This window comes from Armigeres subalbatus, chromosome 1 (assembly GCF_024139115.2).
Source record: "Armigeres subalbatus isolate Guangzhou_Male chromosome 1, GZ_Asu_2, whole genome shotgun sequence".
In the NCBI taxonomy this organism is placed as follows: domain Eukaryota; kingdom Metazoa; phylum Arthropoda; class Insecta; order Diptera; family Culicidae; genus Armigeres; species Armigeres subalbatus.
Genome location: NC_085139.1, coordinates 276,379,511 through 276,394,404, shown reverse-complemented (window position 1 = coordinate 276,394,404; position 14,894 = coordinate 276,379,511). Strand labels below are relative to the sequence as shown.

General features: G+C 40.9%; 1 protein-coding gene and 1 long non-coding RNA gene across 2 annotated transcripts in view; one reads left to right on the top strand and one right to left on the bottom strand.

The window, feature by feature from the left end:
- Positions 1–14,894, top strand: part of LOC134207353 (uncharacterized) — a 249,529-nt gene that overhangs the window by 182,090 nt on the left and 52,545 nt on the right. The window lies entirely within an intron of this gene.
- Positions 13,299–13,844, bottom strand: LOC134214607 (uncharacterized). The gene is made up of 3 exons (XR_009979851.1): positions 13,718–13,844; positions 13,491–13,657; positions 13,299–13,418 (listed from the first exon to the last, which is right to left on the bottom strand). It is a non-coding gene; the product is annotated as an uncharacterized LOC134214607 (long non-coding RNA).

Genomic DNA, 14,894 nt, shown 5'->3' with positions numbered 1-14,894 from the left:
TATAATCTTGATGGGAAATTTCACTTGACTGTTACTGCTATCCACGCGAATAATTATCGACAGCGTCTTTTTATAACGCGCGCTTGTGATTCTGCTACCGATGGAAAACAATCTGCCATCACCAAGCAATTAAGTTTTACTTTGAACAAAATTCATCTCGCCTCAAGTTGTGACTTGAGAGCTACTTTCTCTGATGGTAGCCAATCATTAGTACTTCAGACAAGAAAATTTAATCTGAGCGCGAACGACCGCATGAACCACCCACACCATCGATGAGAATGAAATTTCCGGTAGCAGCTCCGCCGAAGCCGATGGTGGGACTACGATCTGCTTTTCGCGACATCTCGAACGAAATGGCTCGCGCGCGCGGGAGAGCTGATTTCTTGTAATCAATAAAGTTAAACCTGTAGTCACGCCCCTTTAGTGAGTGTGTGACGGGTACACAATATTTGCAGTCATACCGGATAACAAAGAGGCGGGACTAATGGGCCATCTTTATTGATTATAAGAAAACTGCTCTCCCCCGCGCGCGTGGCATTTCATTTGAAATATCGCGGAGAGCGGTCCCAGCATCGGTAGAGATGTCGCAAATAAATCGATTACTTCGATTAATCGATTATTTGTTGTGATAATCAATTAATTTTTAAATCGATTACTTCCCAACGATTAATCGATTCAATAATCGACAAGAATCGAGAGTAATCGATTAATCGGGATTTTACGACAACTATTAGATTTCGATTACTTCAATTAATCGATTCATCTTTATGATAATCGATTAATTTTGATTCGATTACTACTCAACGATGAATCGATTCAATAATCGTCAAGAATCGAGAGTAATCGATTAGTTACTAATCGATTAATCGAGATTTTACGACATCTCTAAGCATCGGCGGAGTTGCTGAGCAAATTTTATTCCAAATACATATGGTATATTGGAAAAATCGGTTCTTCTCATTCTATACAAAGGAAGATTGAGGCGAGGCGAACTTTTTTCAAAGTGCAAATTAACCGCTTGGAGACGCCATAAAGTTGCCTGGCGTCCGTAGCAGAACCACGAGCGCGCGTCGGAGGGAGATGCTACAAATATGTATTCGCATGGATGGCTTCAGTGGCAGTCAAGTTTAATTCTTTCAAGATTCTTATTTGGTTTTGTTATTCCAGCCTATGGCGTGGGTCGTGTGGTCGTTAGTGATTCGAAATATGTATTATTGGGAATTAATCGATTCTTCTCATGGACACCATTTTAATCATAGGAAGATTGAGGCGAGACGAATTTGTTCAAAGTACGACGTCGTAGCCGAATTACGTTGCCGTTCGTAGCAGAATAACGAGCGCGTATTGTAGATAGCTGCTGCAAATATGTATTCTTGCACTGGCACTAGATTCTTCATTTCACCAAACTGTTTTACGTAGTTTACGTCGGGCGGTCGTGTCTTGTACACAACCCTTATGATTTTCATCAAATGCTGTGTCTGGTTGTTTAAAGTTGTCACTGGTTTTGTTCTCTGCCTCTGATAGTAAAAAAGAATTGAAGTGTCAAATATTTTATTTTTTATGAGAATTTCCCCGCGTGCTGCGTCTGGTTGGCTAGTCACCGGACAGACAAACAGGGCTATTATATATAGTATTCTACGTTCAATTTCCGGTGGTATATTTGATACAACCCTCCACTCTTTATTGGCATTACATCCTCCAGTGGGACAGTGCCGCCTCGCAGCTTAGTGTTCATTAAGCACTTCCACAGTTAACTACGAGGTTTCTAAGCCAAGTTACCATTTTTGCATTCGTATATCATGAGGCTAACACGATGATACTTCCATGCCCAGGGAAGTCGAGACAATTTCCAATCCGAAAATTGTCTAGACCGGCACCGGGAATCGAACCCAGCCACCCTCAGCACAGGTCTTGCTTTGTAGTCGAGCGTTTTACCGCACGGCTAAGGAGGGCCCCTCTTCTTGCGTGAAAGAAGAATAATACAAACCATTAGAAATAAAAAGATGTCACAAGTATCTTTATTCGACTTATTTGTTTTCCAAATAATTACTCACGCTTTTGCCACATAACCCACATGTATCAAGGGCCGGATTTAGGGGGGGGGGGGATGTGCCGGGTTTCCGTTTGTACATTTTGGAACCCCCACAAGCTGTCGGCCCCGGGGCCCCGTTCCGGCTAGATCCGGCCATGCATATCCTGTATAGTCGTTTGCAAAGATAAAATATTACTAGATTTGAATTTGGTTGAAATGCGTTCAAAATTCATACTGAATTCGAAATGACCCACTTATCCCATCCACAATCGTCTTCATGAAATGAAGAATATGTATACCCAATTTTGTGGAAATCGACCCACGCGTGTTGAAGAAAAGAATGAATAAATTTTCCAAATTTGTTTGAAATCGACCTGTGTTTAAAATTTAAATAGAATATTCTTTATTTTCTGAAAGAATCCTTCCCTCTCCACAGAATGACACATAAATCCCATTCATAATCTGTTCCAATAAATAATGAATGTGTATTTCAAATTTGCTTAAAATTGAATTATGCATTCACAAGATACAGTGAATTCTATATGTTTTTCCAAATGTACTGATCATCCAAAACCGGGAAGATCGTAGTATGTTGTGACTGAAAGCAGACGCGAAAATGTTTGTCCCGTCAAATTTTTCAATTTTTCCTGGGAGCTGTTGAAGATTTTCAAGTTGATGCCTGAAGGATTGTTGCATTTTTGTGCCCAATTACTCATGTGACATTCTATTGTTTGCACCGAAGAGTAAAATTTGGCTGAAACTATGGCTAGTGCGAACATCAAAACAGGTTCCCTAAGAAAGCAGATCACCAATACCAAGAGGATACATGGCCAGCAGTTTAAGAATCGGGTGGACAATCTGCATCCAAAACGTTTGTAAATAGCTAACCGGCTAAAGTAAGGAATTCTGCAGGAAAGTGTTGCCATCGAATTCCAGAGAGGACGAGGTATTTTTTACGAACGGAGAAGTTGTCAGAGGTATTCTGCGGTCCAGGTATGTTGGTTTTTGATTTGCTTACTTTGGGCTGCGAAATGGTGACTTGACATCCGGGAAGGGGCGCCTAACATAGCTCTGGTCCTCACAAGTTCCAATACTCACGCTTCCACGGGTATTCCGATGACAATTGACCGCCAGCTAAGGGTTGCGTACTTAGCTGGTAGTGCCGCCTGGGCACTGTTGTCCTTCTGACATCAGCTAGAGTGAGAGGGTGCGTACTGTGGGGTCTGCCTAGGATGTGGTGGGGTTCGACAGTGGGCTCTGTTGAATTTCTATAAAAAGGTGCATGTGTCCCCAAGCAGGCCCTATCAAAGCGACCGTGTGCCGCTCAAAGCGCACTAGCCTAGTCCTGGTGTTGGGTGGGACTTTAAACAAATTTGACCCGACTGATCGAGCGTCTGTTCACCAAGGAGGTGCGGCTCCAACAGCGTCTGTTCTGGCATCCAGCGGCTGAGTATGAAATGCTATTCCCCGGAAGCTATACCTAAGATGGCAGCCCCATCCCGGTGGATAGGGAACCTTGGGCCAACAACCTACTGTTCCCGAAACATCAATTTGTTCGAGAATCCGATAATGAAAGAATACGGACTGATTTTATGACGACGACTCTTAGCGCGAAACAACGGACACGAATAGGAACATGGAACGTTTTAACCCTAGCCCAGCAGGGTAAATTGGCACAACTTGCCAATGAGGCACGCCGCATGACTTAGCCTGGGACTTAGTGAAGTCCGTTGGCCAAATTTTGGAGAACACAGAACGCCGTCGGGACAAGTTCTGCTATACTCTGGTTTACGAGGTGAACACGCTCCCCGGCATCGCGGAGTTGGCTTCCTACTAAGCGCTCAGGCACACTCTGCGCTTATGAAGTGGGAACCTATAAGTGAAAGGATAATCGTTGCCAGATTTAGAACACGGGTCCGAAACCTTACTATAATCCAATGTTATGCGCCAACCGATGCTGCCGATCTGCAAGACAAAGAGAACTTCTACAGTCAACTCAATGCCGTCGTAGATGTCAATGCGAAGATCGGATCCGACAACTCGAACCATGAGCGCATTATGGGACGCCATGGTCTCGGAGAAATGAGCGAAAACGGAGAGCTGTTCGCAGAATTTTGTGGTAATAACGGCATGGTGATCGGGGAATCGCTCTTCCCTCATCGACCGGTTCACAAGGTCACGTGGGTCTCCCGTGACGGCTTTACAGAAAATCAAATTGACCACATCTGCATCAGCCGAAAATGGAAACGGAGCCTTCTTGATGTACGGAATAAACGTAGTGCCGATATCGCGTCTGATCATCACCTCCTCATCGGCGAAATACGCCTGCGCATTGCGCGGATTCGTCGGCAGGAGGAAAGAGTTGGACGACGATTCAACACACGCCGACTGGAAGATGCCACGGTGAAACGGTCCTTCGTTGAAGAACTGGAGACGCGTGCTGCAGATATTCCGGAAGGTGGCAGCGTGGAAGACCAATGGACCGCCATCAAGAATGCCTTCATCGCCACCAGCGAGAACAATCTGGGTGAACTACGCACCCTGAGAAAACAATGGATCACCGATGAGACCTGGAGGAAGATAGAGGAGCGAAGAGAAGCCAAAGCCGCGATAGAGCGATCAAAAACCAGAGGAGCCAAAGTCTTAGCCCGTCAACGATACGCGGCTCTTGAGAAGGAAGTAAAACGCTCATGTCGACGGAACAAGCGAGCGTGGGCAGACTCTCTGGCCGACGAAGGAGAGAGAGTCGCCGCAACCGGGGACATTTGCCTCCTCTACGATATCTCACGACGCTTAAGCGGGGCGAAGATGAATGCAACGATGCCTGTAAAAGACGCGAATGATCAGTTATTGACCGACCCAACTGACCAGCTGCTGGCACTTCGAACAACTTTTTCAAGTGCCAGCCAGGCCATCACCACCTCGGCATGATCTGCCTAGGATCCGACGTATAACACGCGTCAATACCGAAGCTCCATCACTGCTAGAGATTACAACAGCCATCCAAAGCATGAAATCGAATAAAGCCCCAGGGGTCGACCGCATTTCAGCCGAGATGCTCAAAGCTGACCCCATGACATCCGCTCAACTACTGCATCGTTTATTTCGTAATATCTGGGACACCGCAACTTTTCCGGTCGACTGGATGCAAGGTATCTTAGTGAAGGTGCCCAAAAAGGGTGACCTGACTGTATGCGATAACTGGCGAGGCATTATGTTGCTGTGTACCGTTCTCAAAGTTCTGTGCAAAATTATCCTAGCCCGGATTCAGGAGAAGATCGATGCGACTCTCCGGCGGCAGCAAGCCGGATTCCGTGCCGGAAGATCCTGTGTGGACCATATTGTCACGCTCCGCATAATTCTGGAGCAGGTCAACGAATTCCAAGAGTCCCTTTACTTGGTATTCATTGACTACGAAAAAGCTTTCGACCGTCTCAATCACGAGAATATGTGGGGCGCCCTGAGACGCAAGGCGCTCCTGAGAAAATCATCGGCCTCATCGAAGCACAGTACGAGGCCTTTTCGTGTAGAGTGCTGCACAATGGGGTCCTGTCTGACCCTATCCGGGTCGTAGCTGGTGTGAGGCAAGGATGTATTCTATCACCGTTACTGTTCCTCATCGTAATCGATGAGATTCTGGTAGATGCGATTGACCGTGAACCAAACCGCGGGCTGTTATGGCAGCCTATAACCATGGAGCACCTAAACGACTTCGAATTGGCTGGGTCGGCCACACTCTACGTAGGGGCGGAAACGAAATCTGTAAACAAGCATTAGACTGGAACCCAGCGGGACATCGCAGCAGAGGCAGACCCAGAGGCTCATGGCGGCGAAGCCTCAACAAAGAAATAAAAGAAGTCGACCGAAATCTAACCTGGCAACAGGTTAAAGCGATAGCCGGGCAACGCTCAGGATGGAGATCTTTCAAGTCGGCCCTTTGCACCACCAGAGGTGTACAGGATCCATAAGTAAGTAAGTAAGTTACTGAACACAGATGTCTGCAATTAGTTTTTCTTCATTTTGCTGTCAGAAACATACTTTCAGTAATCCTTCCCCATACATAGCTTTATTTATGGATGAAAACTGTAATTATTCAATTTTGGCTGTTACGCCCTTCTCATTTACTATTTGCTATTAAATTGTGTATTTTTATTTATTATTATTATTATTATTATTAGAATAGTAAAGATAACAAGTACATATGGGATGCATCGGTTTATCGCCACTGTCCTCTCGGTTATAGAGTAAATGCAAATCAATAGTGATTATGTTTCCAACACTGAGCAATGGCTTGGGTATATGTTAATGTGTGTATATGTAATTATATGTGTAATTTTCGTCGCTACTTTTCATTGTTATTGTTTCAAGAGGGTAATTGGACAATATATTAATTCCTGGAAAACATGTCTCAAAAAGTTGTCGCTTTCGGTGAAAACCAACTATGGATTATATTTGCCTATTGAGCACAACGATATACACGGTAACCGGAATATACTCTTTTAGCACTATAAAGTACGCATAATCCTGGAAAAGTGGAACTACTTCCAAAAGGAGTATACTTCGTTTACTCATTTATGAGTATATTACACATACGTCAAAATAAGCATACTTTTTACTCCTTTTTCTGAAGGGGTCGTACACTTATTACGTAAGCAATTTTTCTGAGTTTTTCGACCCCCCCTCCCCCCATGTAACATTTTTTTCATACAAATGATTTTTTATTTATATGAAGCGTAAGATATTGACCGACCCCCCCTTCCCCCATAAGTGCTTACGTAATATGTGTACGGCCCCGAAGTGAAAAGAGCATATTTTTTACTCCGGAGAAAATGAAAAATGTATACTTTTTACCCCCCAAGTTATTAATTCTATGCATACATTTTACTCTCTGAATATAAATCATTTTGAAATTTTCATGATTTTATTTATTTTTGTATAGTATTTTGTACAAACATATTAGACATTGCAATACAGTCCCGTCCCGATTTTGGCAACACCCGTTTTTGTCTACCCCCGATTTTGGCAACACCCCACGGTGTCTTTGTCCGAAGAGGCTTATTTTCAAAAAATCAGTATCTCTAAAACACCTACTACACGAAAGTATAGGTTTTCCTCTTTCACGTAAGTACATTTTTAAAATGTTCTATCGGGGGTCATTTTTCCATACATTTTTGGAGGGGTTAAATCGGCTATCATTTGAGATTTCTATGGATTTTGCACCAAAAATAGTGAAAAAAATAATAATTGTTCTAGATCCCCCGATAGAACATTTTAGTTTACCCACCATATGAAAGAGGAGAGCATATAGTTTCACGTGGGGGGTGTTTCAGAGATACTGATTTTTGAAAAATAATATTTCCCCACAGAGACACCGTGACCCGTTTTTGGCAAAATTTTCTTCCCGATTTTGGCAACAACCTCGAAAACATGTTTTTTATTACTTTTTAGAGCTAAATCCTTTTTATTAATATATTATAGGATAAACAAAACCAAAAGCGAATACCATTAAGGTTTATATGCGTATTATGGGCTCTGTACGAATAGTGGGCACTTTCACTGAAAAAATTAATCACCACTCGTATCACCACTCATTGCAAACAATTTCTATTGTAACTTTTCTGTTCTTTTTATTCACGTTTTCCATGTCCCTATTCACACTACCCTAATCTAACCAGCCCACCGTAGAATGTCGTATTTTTGGCATTCTCACTGATTTTGTCGTCGACAAGCCGACTCACACCGTTGTACATAGTACAACACCCATTAAGCGAAGCCCGCTGTTTACATCACAATGCAACCGATGCTGCATAAGTGATCCAGGAGCAAGCAAGCTCCAGTAGATTTAATTGCTAGTGCGATTTTCTAAATACGCTATTTAGCCATCAAGTCGTTATGCTCATTATGCGCCTCTTTTCTGATATCAGCCGAGAAACTGTCATTTTATCATTTTATACGTCTTTATGCTGCATTACCGTATAGATAATAAGCAATAATTTTATTTCAAAGTGTTTTAGTGTTAGTAGTTAGTAGTTAGTCTTAGTGTTTTAAATTTACGCAAATTTGTCTAGCGATTAATATCAGAACACTATGGGCTTTTCCAGTTTCCTGATGTGTCAATTACATAACGAGTCTTTTGATTCCAGCATGTTTGCCAACAGTTTGACAGTAATGATAAGAGTTTGGTAACATGTAACCGTAAGGCTCTCGAACAGGCATTGAAAAAAATCAGATCATGAGAAAAAATTGGGTTAATCTAAGGCAACTTGATGCTCTGCCGTGGGGCAAGTTATGAGCAGGTATTGAAAATAAAATAGAAAAAATATGTTAAGCTCTTTTTAGTGGAATGTATTCAACCGTCTAAGATGAGTTTAGTACTCTCCATTTAATTCCCCTACATTTTGTTATCTTTGCAGATACGTATTTCGACCTCAACTGTGAGGTCGAAATACGTATCTGCAATTGAGAGTACTAAACTCGTATTAGATGGTTGATTAAAAAAGTTCATGATTTAAAATCGATGGCCTCTGCGTACATAACAGTCCCCGAGCAGCACACTTGTTACACACAGATCACAGTAACTTATATGTGACCCTAATCAGTCACATTTAAGTTGCTGCAACCATATTCGCTTGGTATGTGCTGCTTGGGTCGTCTCCGTCCACTGCTGTACGTTACCAGTCACGCAGTCTACAGAGAGTCCGTAAATCGTCTTCCACCTGATAGATCCACCTTGATCGCTGCACATCACGCCTTATTGTGTATGTCGGATCGTTGTAAAGAACCATTTTTACTCCAAGTGTGCGTTGGTCCTCCACAAGTATTGTCCAGATCTCGTGTCCACGGAGGACTATCGCCACCGGTTTAATAAGGGAGTCTGGTTGCTACGGCACGGTACGTCCAAAGTATGTACGCTTTCCTGCCACGTTGCGTCTCCGAATTTGTCTGCTGGTATCGTTATCGGAGGTCAAGTGAGCCCAAGTACACAAATTCTTCAACCACCTTGATTTTGTTGCCATTGATACAAGCTCGTGGTGAATGGCCGTTGTCTTCTCTTGAGCCTACTTCGTCTTCAACGTGTTAATGACTAGTCCGATCTGCTTCGCTTCCTTCTTCGGTCTGGTGTAGGATTCTTCCATCTTTTCAAAGTTATAATAATGAAAGTAGTGCACGGAGAACTGGAGTGCGATGACCTGCAGCGAGTACCAGTTTGTCCGTAGGTTGACTGCTATCGAGTGTCAGAGGTGGCATGCCGCAAATGGTCTTCCAGTTTCCACTTGGCCACACTGTCACTCGTAGTGCGAGATGCACATTGTGCTCATGGATCAATCATTGCCGCCTGAAATTCTCCTGGATTGAGTGCTAGGAGACCGACTAGTGCAAAGGGATTTGGTTTTAGTGAGTCGAGTGTAGTTAACCCATACTCACACTACATTGGATACTCTTGACCAATCTGCAGAACGCAAATTTCTATAACCATTTTCCAAAACAATGGAATGTTTTATGCCTTGCGTTCATTTTTTCCATAATGTCAGCGAAAGTTGTAAAAGAACTGTACTCTTAATCACACCGACCACAAGAAAGTTTTCCTCCATCAAAATCCATTATACAAGAATTCGAAATTTGTAGCACATTTAGTCATCTTGTATCCGTCGGATCGCTATTTGAGTTATATAGTGAATTATGATAAAAACAAGCATTTTTGGTGGACTAAAATTTATATGAGATGTCAGATTGAAGTCAGCACTTCAATGAACTACATTAGAAACGTTTTTAAATCGCCACAATTTTTAGTAGGGACGTCACAATTTTTAGTAAGGACGTGGCCGACGCTATTGTTAATTTTCAATATTATTTATTATTAAATTTGTATTATGTAATTGGCTAATTAGTTACATTATCGTTTGATTATCATTCTTGAAATCTTTTTGAACTACATTCTCCGAGTTATGAATAATACCGCAAAAATGTCAATTATGATGCACGTGCATCACTTAAACACACTCCACATACTTTGTAGTACATATTCTAAGTATTTAAAATCAATCATGAAATAAAAAAAAATTAAAATTTTGTATGAAATTTTTTTCCCGTTTTTGGCAACATCCCCATTTTGGCAACATTAAAATCCGGTCGTGTTGCCAAAATCGGGAAGGGACTGTATACATAAAAATGAATTGGTTGATGTTCGTATCCACGTAAACGGAAAACAACTCGATGGATTTTCGTCATGGCTTCAGCAGTAGACCGAGGTGTAGATCTTGAGCACCTAAAACATGAAAAACGAGGAGATAATAGAACTTACGTAATTTTATCCATATAAATTAATTTGCTTACCGTTATATGACGTTCCAGATGATTTTCGGAAATAGCATCCGGCCATGGAATACCGGAGTCTTGAAATTTCGAGTATCCCTTTCTCCAACATGAAACCTTGAGCAAACTTGAAAGCAGAAGGATTATTTGTACTTACCAGTTTTGCAAAAGTTTTCACACACCGTTCCGTGTCAAACCTCCAGTAAAACATTTCGGCGTCCAAATTGATAAAAACTTTGCCAAATCCGTGAAAATTAATTTCGGTAATGACAGCAAATTGGAAATTCTCTTTTCTCACAAAAGACTACTTTTTACGCTTTTTTCAATTTGTTTGCATACTCCAGAAAGCGTAAAAACTACCCCCCGATAATAACTCAAAAGCATGCTATTTTTGACGTATAGGCAATATTCTCTAAAGTGATTAGAAAGTACTCCTAAAATGAGTATTCCTATGTTACCGTGTATGTTTCATTATTGATAGTATGCTTCTGTGTTAATAGTATTCGCAAAAGAGACAATTTTGGCTTCATTTGTGTCGTTTTTTATATCGCCACGACTGATAGAAATCACAAGAAATAGAAAACATTTTGCGTTTTATTAATTTTTTTTGTTTTCAATTGTTTTGTTATTGAAATGGGCACACGTTTAGAATTCAACAATATATTAATTCTTGGAAAACATGTCTCAAAAAGTTGTCGCCCTCGGTGAAAAGAGTCACGTCACAATGCATCTGATTGTCATACACATCTAATTCGGTGCGCTAAATAGAACTGTGAAAAATATAGATAGTGAAAACGGTTTACTTTAGATATTAATATTTTGCTATCGTTGTCGGTGAAAAGAATCACGTTACAATTTATTTGTAGTTTTGAGAACTCTTTAGTGACGGGTATGTCATGATCAAGGTTTGTAAATATAAAATTTTGTTTTATAATTTGATTTTATATCGTTTCAGAGAGCGAGTAATGGCGCTTTAGCCTAGGCTTAATATCCAGGACATATGGAAGAAATACCTGTGTGTCATCCCTGGAAGTTGGATCAGCAAGGAGGGACAAAAATCTTCTTAGCAATGTCCCTCCCAACGTCACCTAATCATATAACCCCTGAATGTGAAACGGTTGGTACGGCTGTCCCCGTTTCTTCCTTTCGTTAGTTCATCACTCTTCGTTGATCATGTTACACTCTAACTTTCACCTACTCAGTGACTGAGTAAAATTGTATTGCCATCTCTTTTCTTCCAACGGAAATTTTACTCAATTTCCGTCAAAAGCAGGATTACTCATAGTTTTGAGTTGGCCTGCTTTTGACGGAAATTGAGTAAAATTTCCGTGGGATAGAAAGAGAGAGCAATACAATTTTTCTCAGTCACTGAGTAGGTGGAAGTTAGCGTGTATTCATTACTGAATAATCCGATTACCGGTGAGTTATGAGTTATCTCCCAATTCCAAGCCTGCACGGTGGGCCTGGCCGTTTTAATATTTGTGTCATATTTTTAATATGCTGCAAATATTAATGCTGACAAGAAAATGCTCGGGAATGCAACCGACATTTCCAGGATGCTTTTCAATACTGGCTGTGCATGTGCTAAGACAAGACAAGACAAGACAAGACAAGATGTACTGATCATCCAAAACCGCACTTGTTCGTAAAATGAACAAGATGAGATTGCCTTTATTCGCTAACTGTAACATTCTCCGACACACGTTTACTCCCTAAGTATAAAACTAAGCGAGCAAGGCTGAATCGTTGGAGACCACGACAAAGGATTAAGCTTGTCTGTAACAACTAATGACTAAACGTCTCGGAGGTAGGAGAGTCGCTCGCATGGCATAATTAACGTTGCCCTCGTACGTTTTGTTCCCCTGAATGTTCTGTGGAACTCTGCTTTAAAAAGTTTAGCTCAATCGTGCTTTTCAAACGATTTTCCTGGTCGCAAGGTCTGCAACCGGAAACAGGAGGCCTAAAAAAAGGCTAAAATGGTTTACGTGGCTTATGAACGGCCTCTTGTTTGGCTGCTGTTCCCATAAGAAAGACAGAGCTGAGTGTTATTCTGAGGATTAGGATCTTCATTCAAATGTGCCTTCTGGCGGGGTGCCCCCTAATGACGCTGATCCAGCCGGTACCGTTGCACAGTGGTTAAAATCCCGAAAAACGTGATCGTCAGCTTTTTCGGTATGAAATCGTGTTTTAAATGGCATAGTATGTTCAGCAAGTATGTTGCATACATCAAGGGGTATCATTTGAGAAAATTTTATTTTTGATTAATTCACCTAAAAGTGAGATAGAAATTTTATTTTTTTCAAAATTTGTTGAAACAAAATGGCGTCTTTGGGAAAGTTGTCAGAAATAATGTACAGAAAAACTTTGCCAAAGACACTACGGGTTTATCTATTGAAACGAACAAAATATGACTCAATTTCAGATAATAGGTCATTTGACCCTATAAAAACTGGTATACAATGAATAACTTTGCATGGTCGAATTTCTTAGGTTAACAATGTTCTAGAAATTTATTCAGCACATAAAAATACAGCATTCAGCTACTAAATCATAACAATATTTCCAATTGTTAGAAGGAAATTCAAGATTTGCGAACAAAATTACACATTTTTCAAAAATGTGTAATTTTGTTCGTAAATCTTGAATTTCCTTCTAATTGGAAATATTGTTATGATTTAGTAGCTGAATGTTGTATTTTTATGTGCTGAATAAGTTTCTAGAACATTGTTATCTATGTACATCTTATCTATCTCACTTTTAGGTGAATTAATCAAAAATAAAATTTTCTCAAATGATACCCCTTGATGTATTCAACATACTTGCTGAGCATACTATGCCATTTAAAACACGATTTCATACCGAAAAAGCTGACGATCACGTTTTTCGGGATTTTAACCACTGTGCGTTGGGGTGGACTGCATTATGTCGAAAACATGTGGATGTCGGGTACTTACTAGCCGTTGGCATGCTGCAGCACAATCCCCGTTGCTGTATGAACGATAATGCAACAGTTTTCCTCTTCGGCAAAACACCGCAAAGAAAGTGGCATCTTGTTCCACGATTGTTGATTTTCCTGCAACAAGAACAAAAATTGAGTGTTATTGTGGGAGTAAGAGGGGCGGATAACCACACTATTAGAACTTACTTTATGACGGAGTGCGTGCAAATGCTGATGAATCAACTTGTTACCGCTGACCTCCCATTAGATGGACCACGCCTATTTGATTGCCGGCAGGTATTTCGTTGGCATGCTGCAGTAGTTAGTAAGCTCCGTGACGTGGGTTGCATCTCGTTCCGTATCGGTTCATACTCCTACAAGTGAAAGATGGAGTGTCATTGTATGAAGAGACGCGGCTCATCAAAAACACTTACCTGCATGCAATAGCTGCGCATTCGGTGGGTATCGCAAACTTCCACATCCAGGGAAGGCTTTCCACTGCAGCTAGAATCCTTGGGATGAATGCTGTACGTGGAATCTCCGGCCAAGGTTATTTTTCGGGACACTCCCTTATTTGTTGATGTGATGCGATTCAGGTGGTTCTAATTATTATAACACACGAACAAAATTATTCATCCAAATATGAGTGATGTTATTCACCCAAATATTGGAAGTTATTTTACCAACGATATTAATGAATTTCACCGATTGTAATATACATTTTACCCATAATATAGGTAATGTGCGCAATACATAAATATGGGTGATGAAAGAACCCATAAATAGGAAAATTGATCAGAGAGTGTAGCTTGTGAATGTTTACAAGATGAAAATACTAACATGAACATTGAGCAGATCTACTGAGTTATATTTTCATCTGAAACACATGTACAATGTACAAATGAACCGTTTGTTTGAGAAACTGCATATGTAACATTTTTGGCTAAAATGAAATTTTTATATATTCTGAATCCTCGTCCAAAAATACGTATTCTGTGACGGCAGGTGCAGTCAACACAGTAGAATGACGTGGGAGGAATTCGGATGACGATCGAGGAACTACAGAAAACTCGCGAGAATTACTTTCTACGAATACTTTATTTAAAGTAATAAAAACTATCACGACGGCGATACGTTCTTCTGGTGGTTAGAAAACTTAACATTTTACGCTATTCATTATTGTTTACGTTTTGACGTAAACTACGTCTAAAGGGAAGCCTCGGATACAGGGTGCCAAATGAAAATTTCCAAATTGGGGACCGTCACGAAATCATGTAAGATTTCAAACGGTAATAGCGACTTTATCTTTCGACGCATTTTCGAGATTTTCTTATTAATAGATTCGGAAACTTTCCACCAATTTGCTAATTGTATTAAAACTATTCATTATCAACGGCAAACTATTGAAAATGTTATTTCTTTCCAAACCGGGAGAAAAATTCAGAAATAATCAATCCCGTTCATAAATCCCCAACACGGACATCAGATTACAGTAAGGTACGGGCCTTTTGATCCACTGCTTCGTTTTCCCTGTGTATAGAAAGCCCCGTGTTTCGCGTGCGCGCGTCATTTTCATTCTGGATTTTATGGAAAGCGGAACAAGGCGACAAC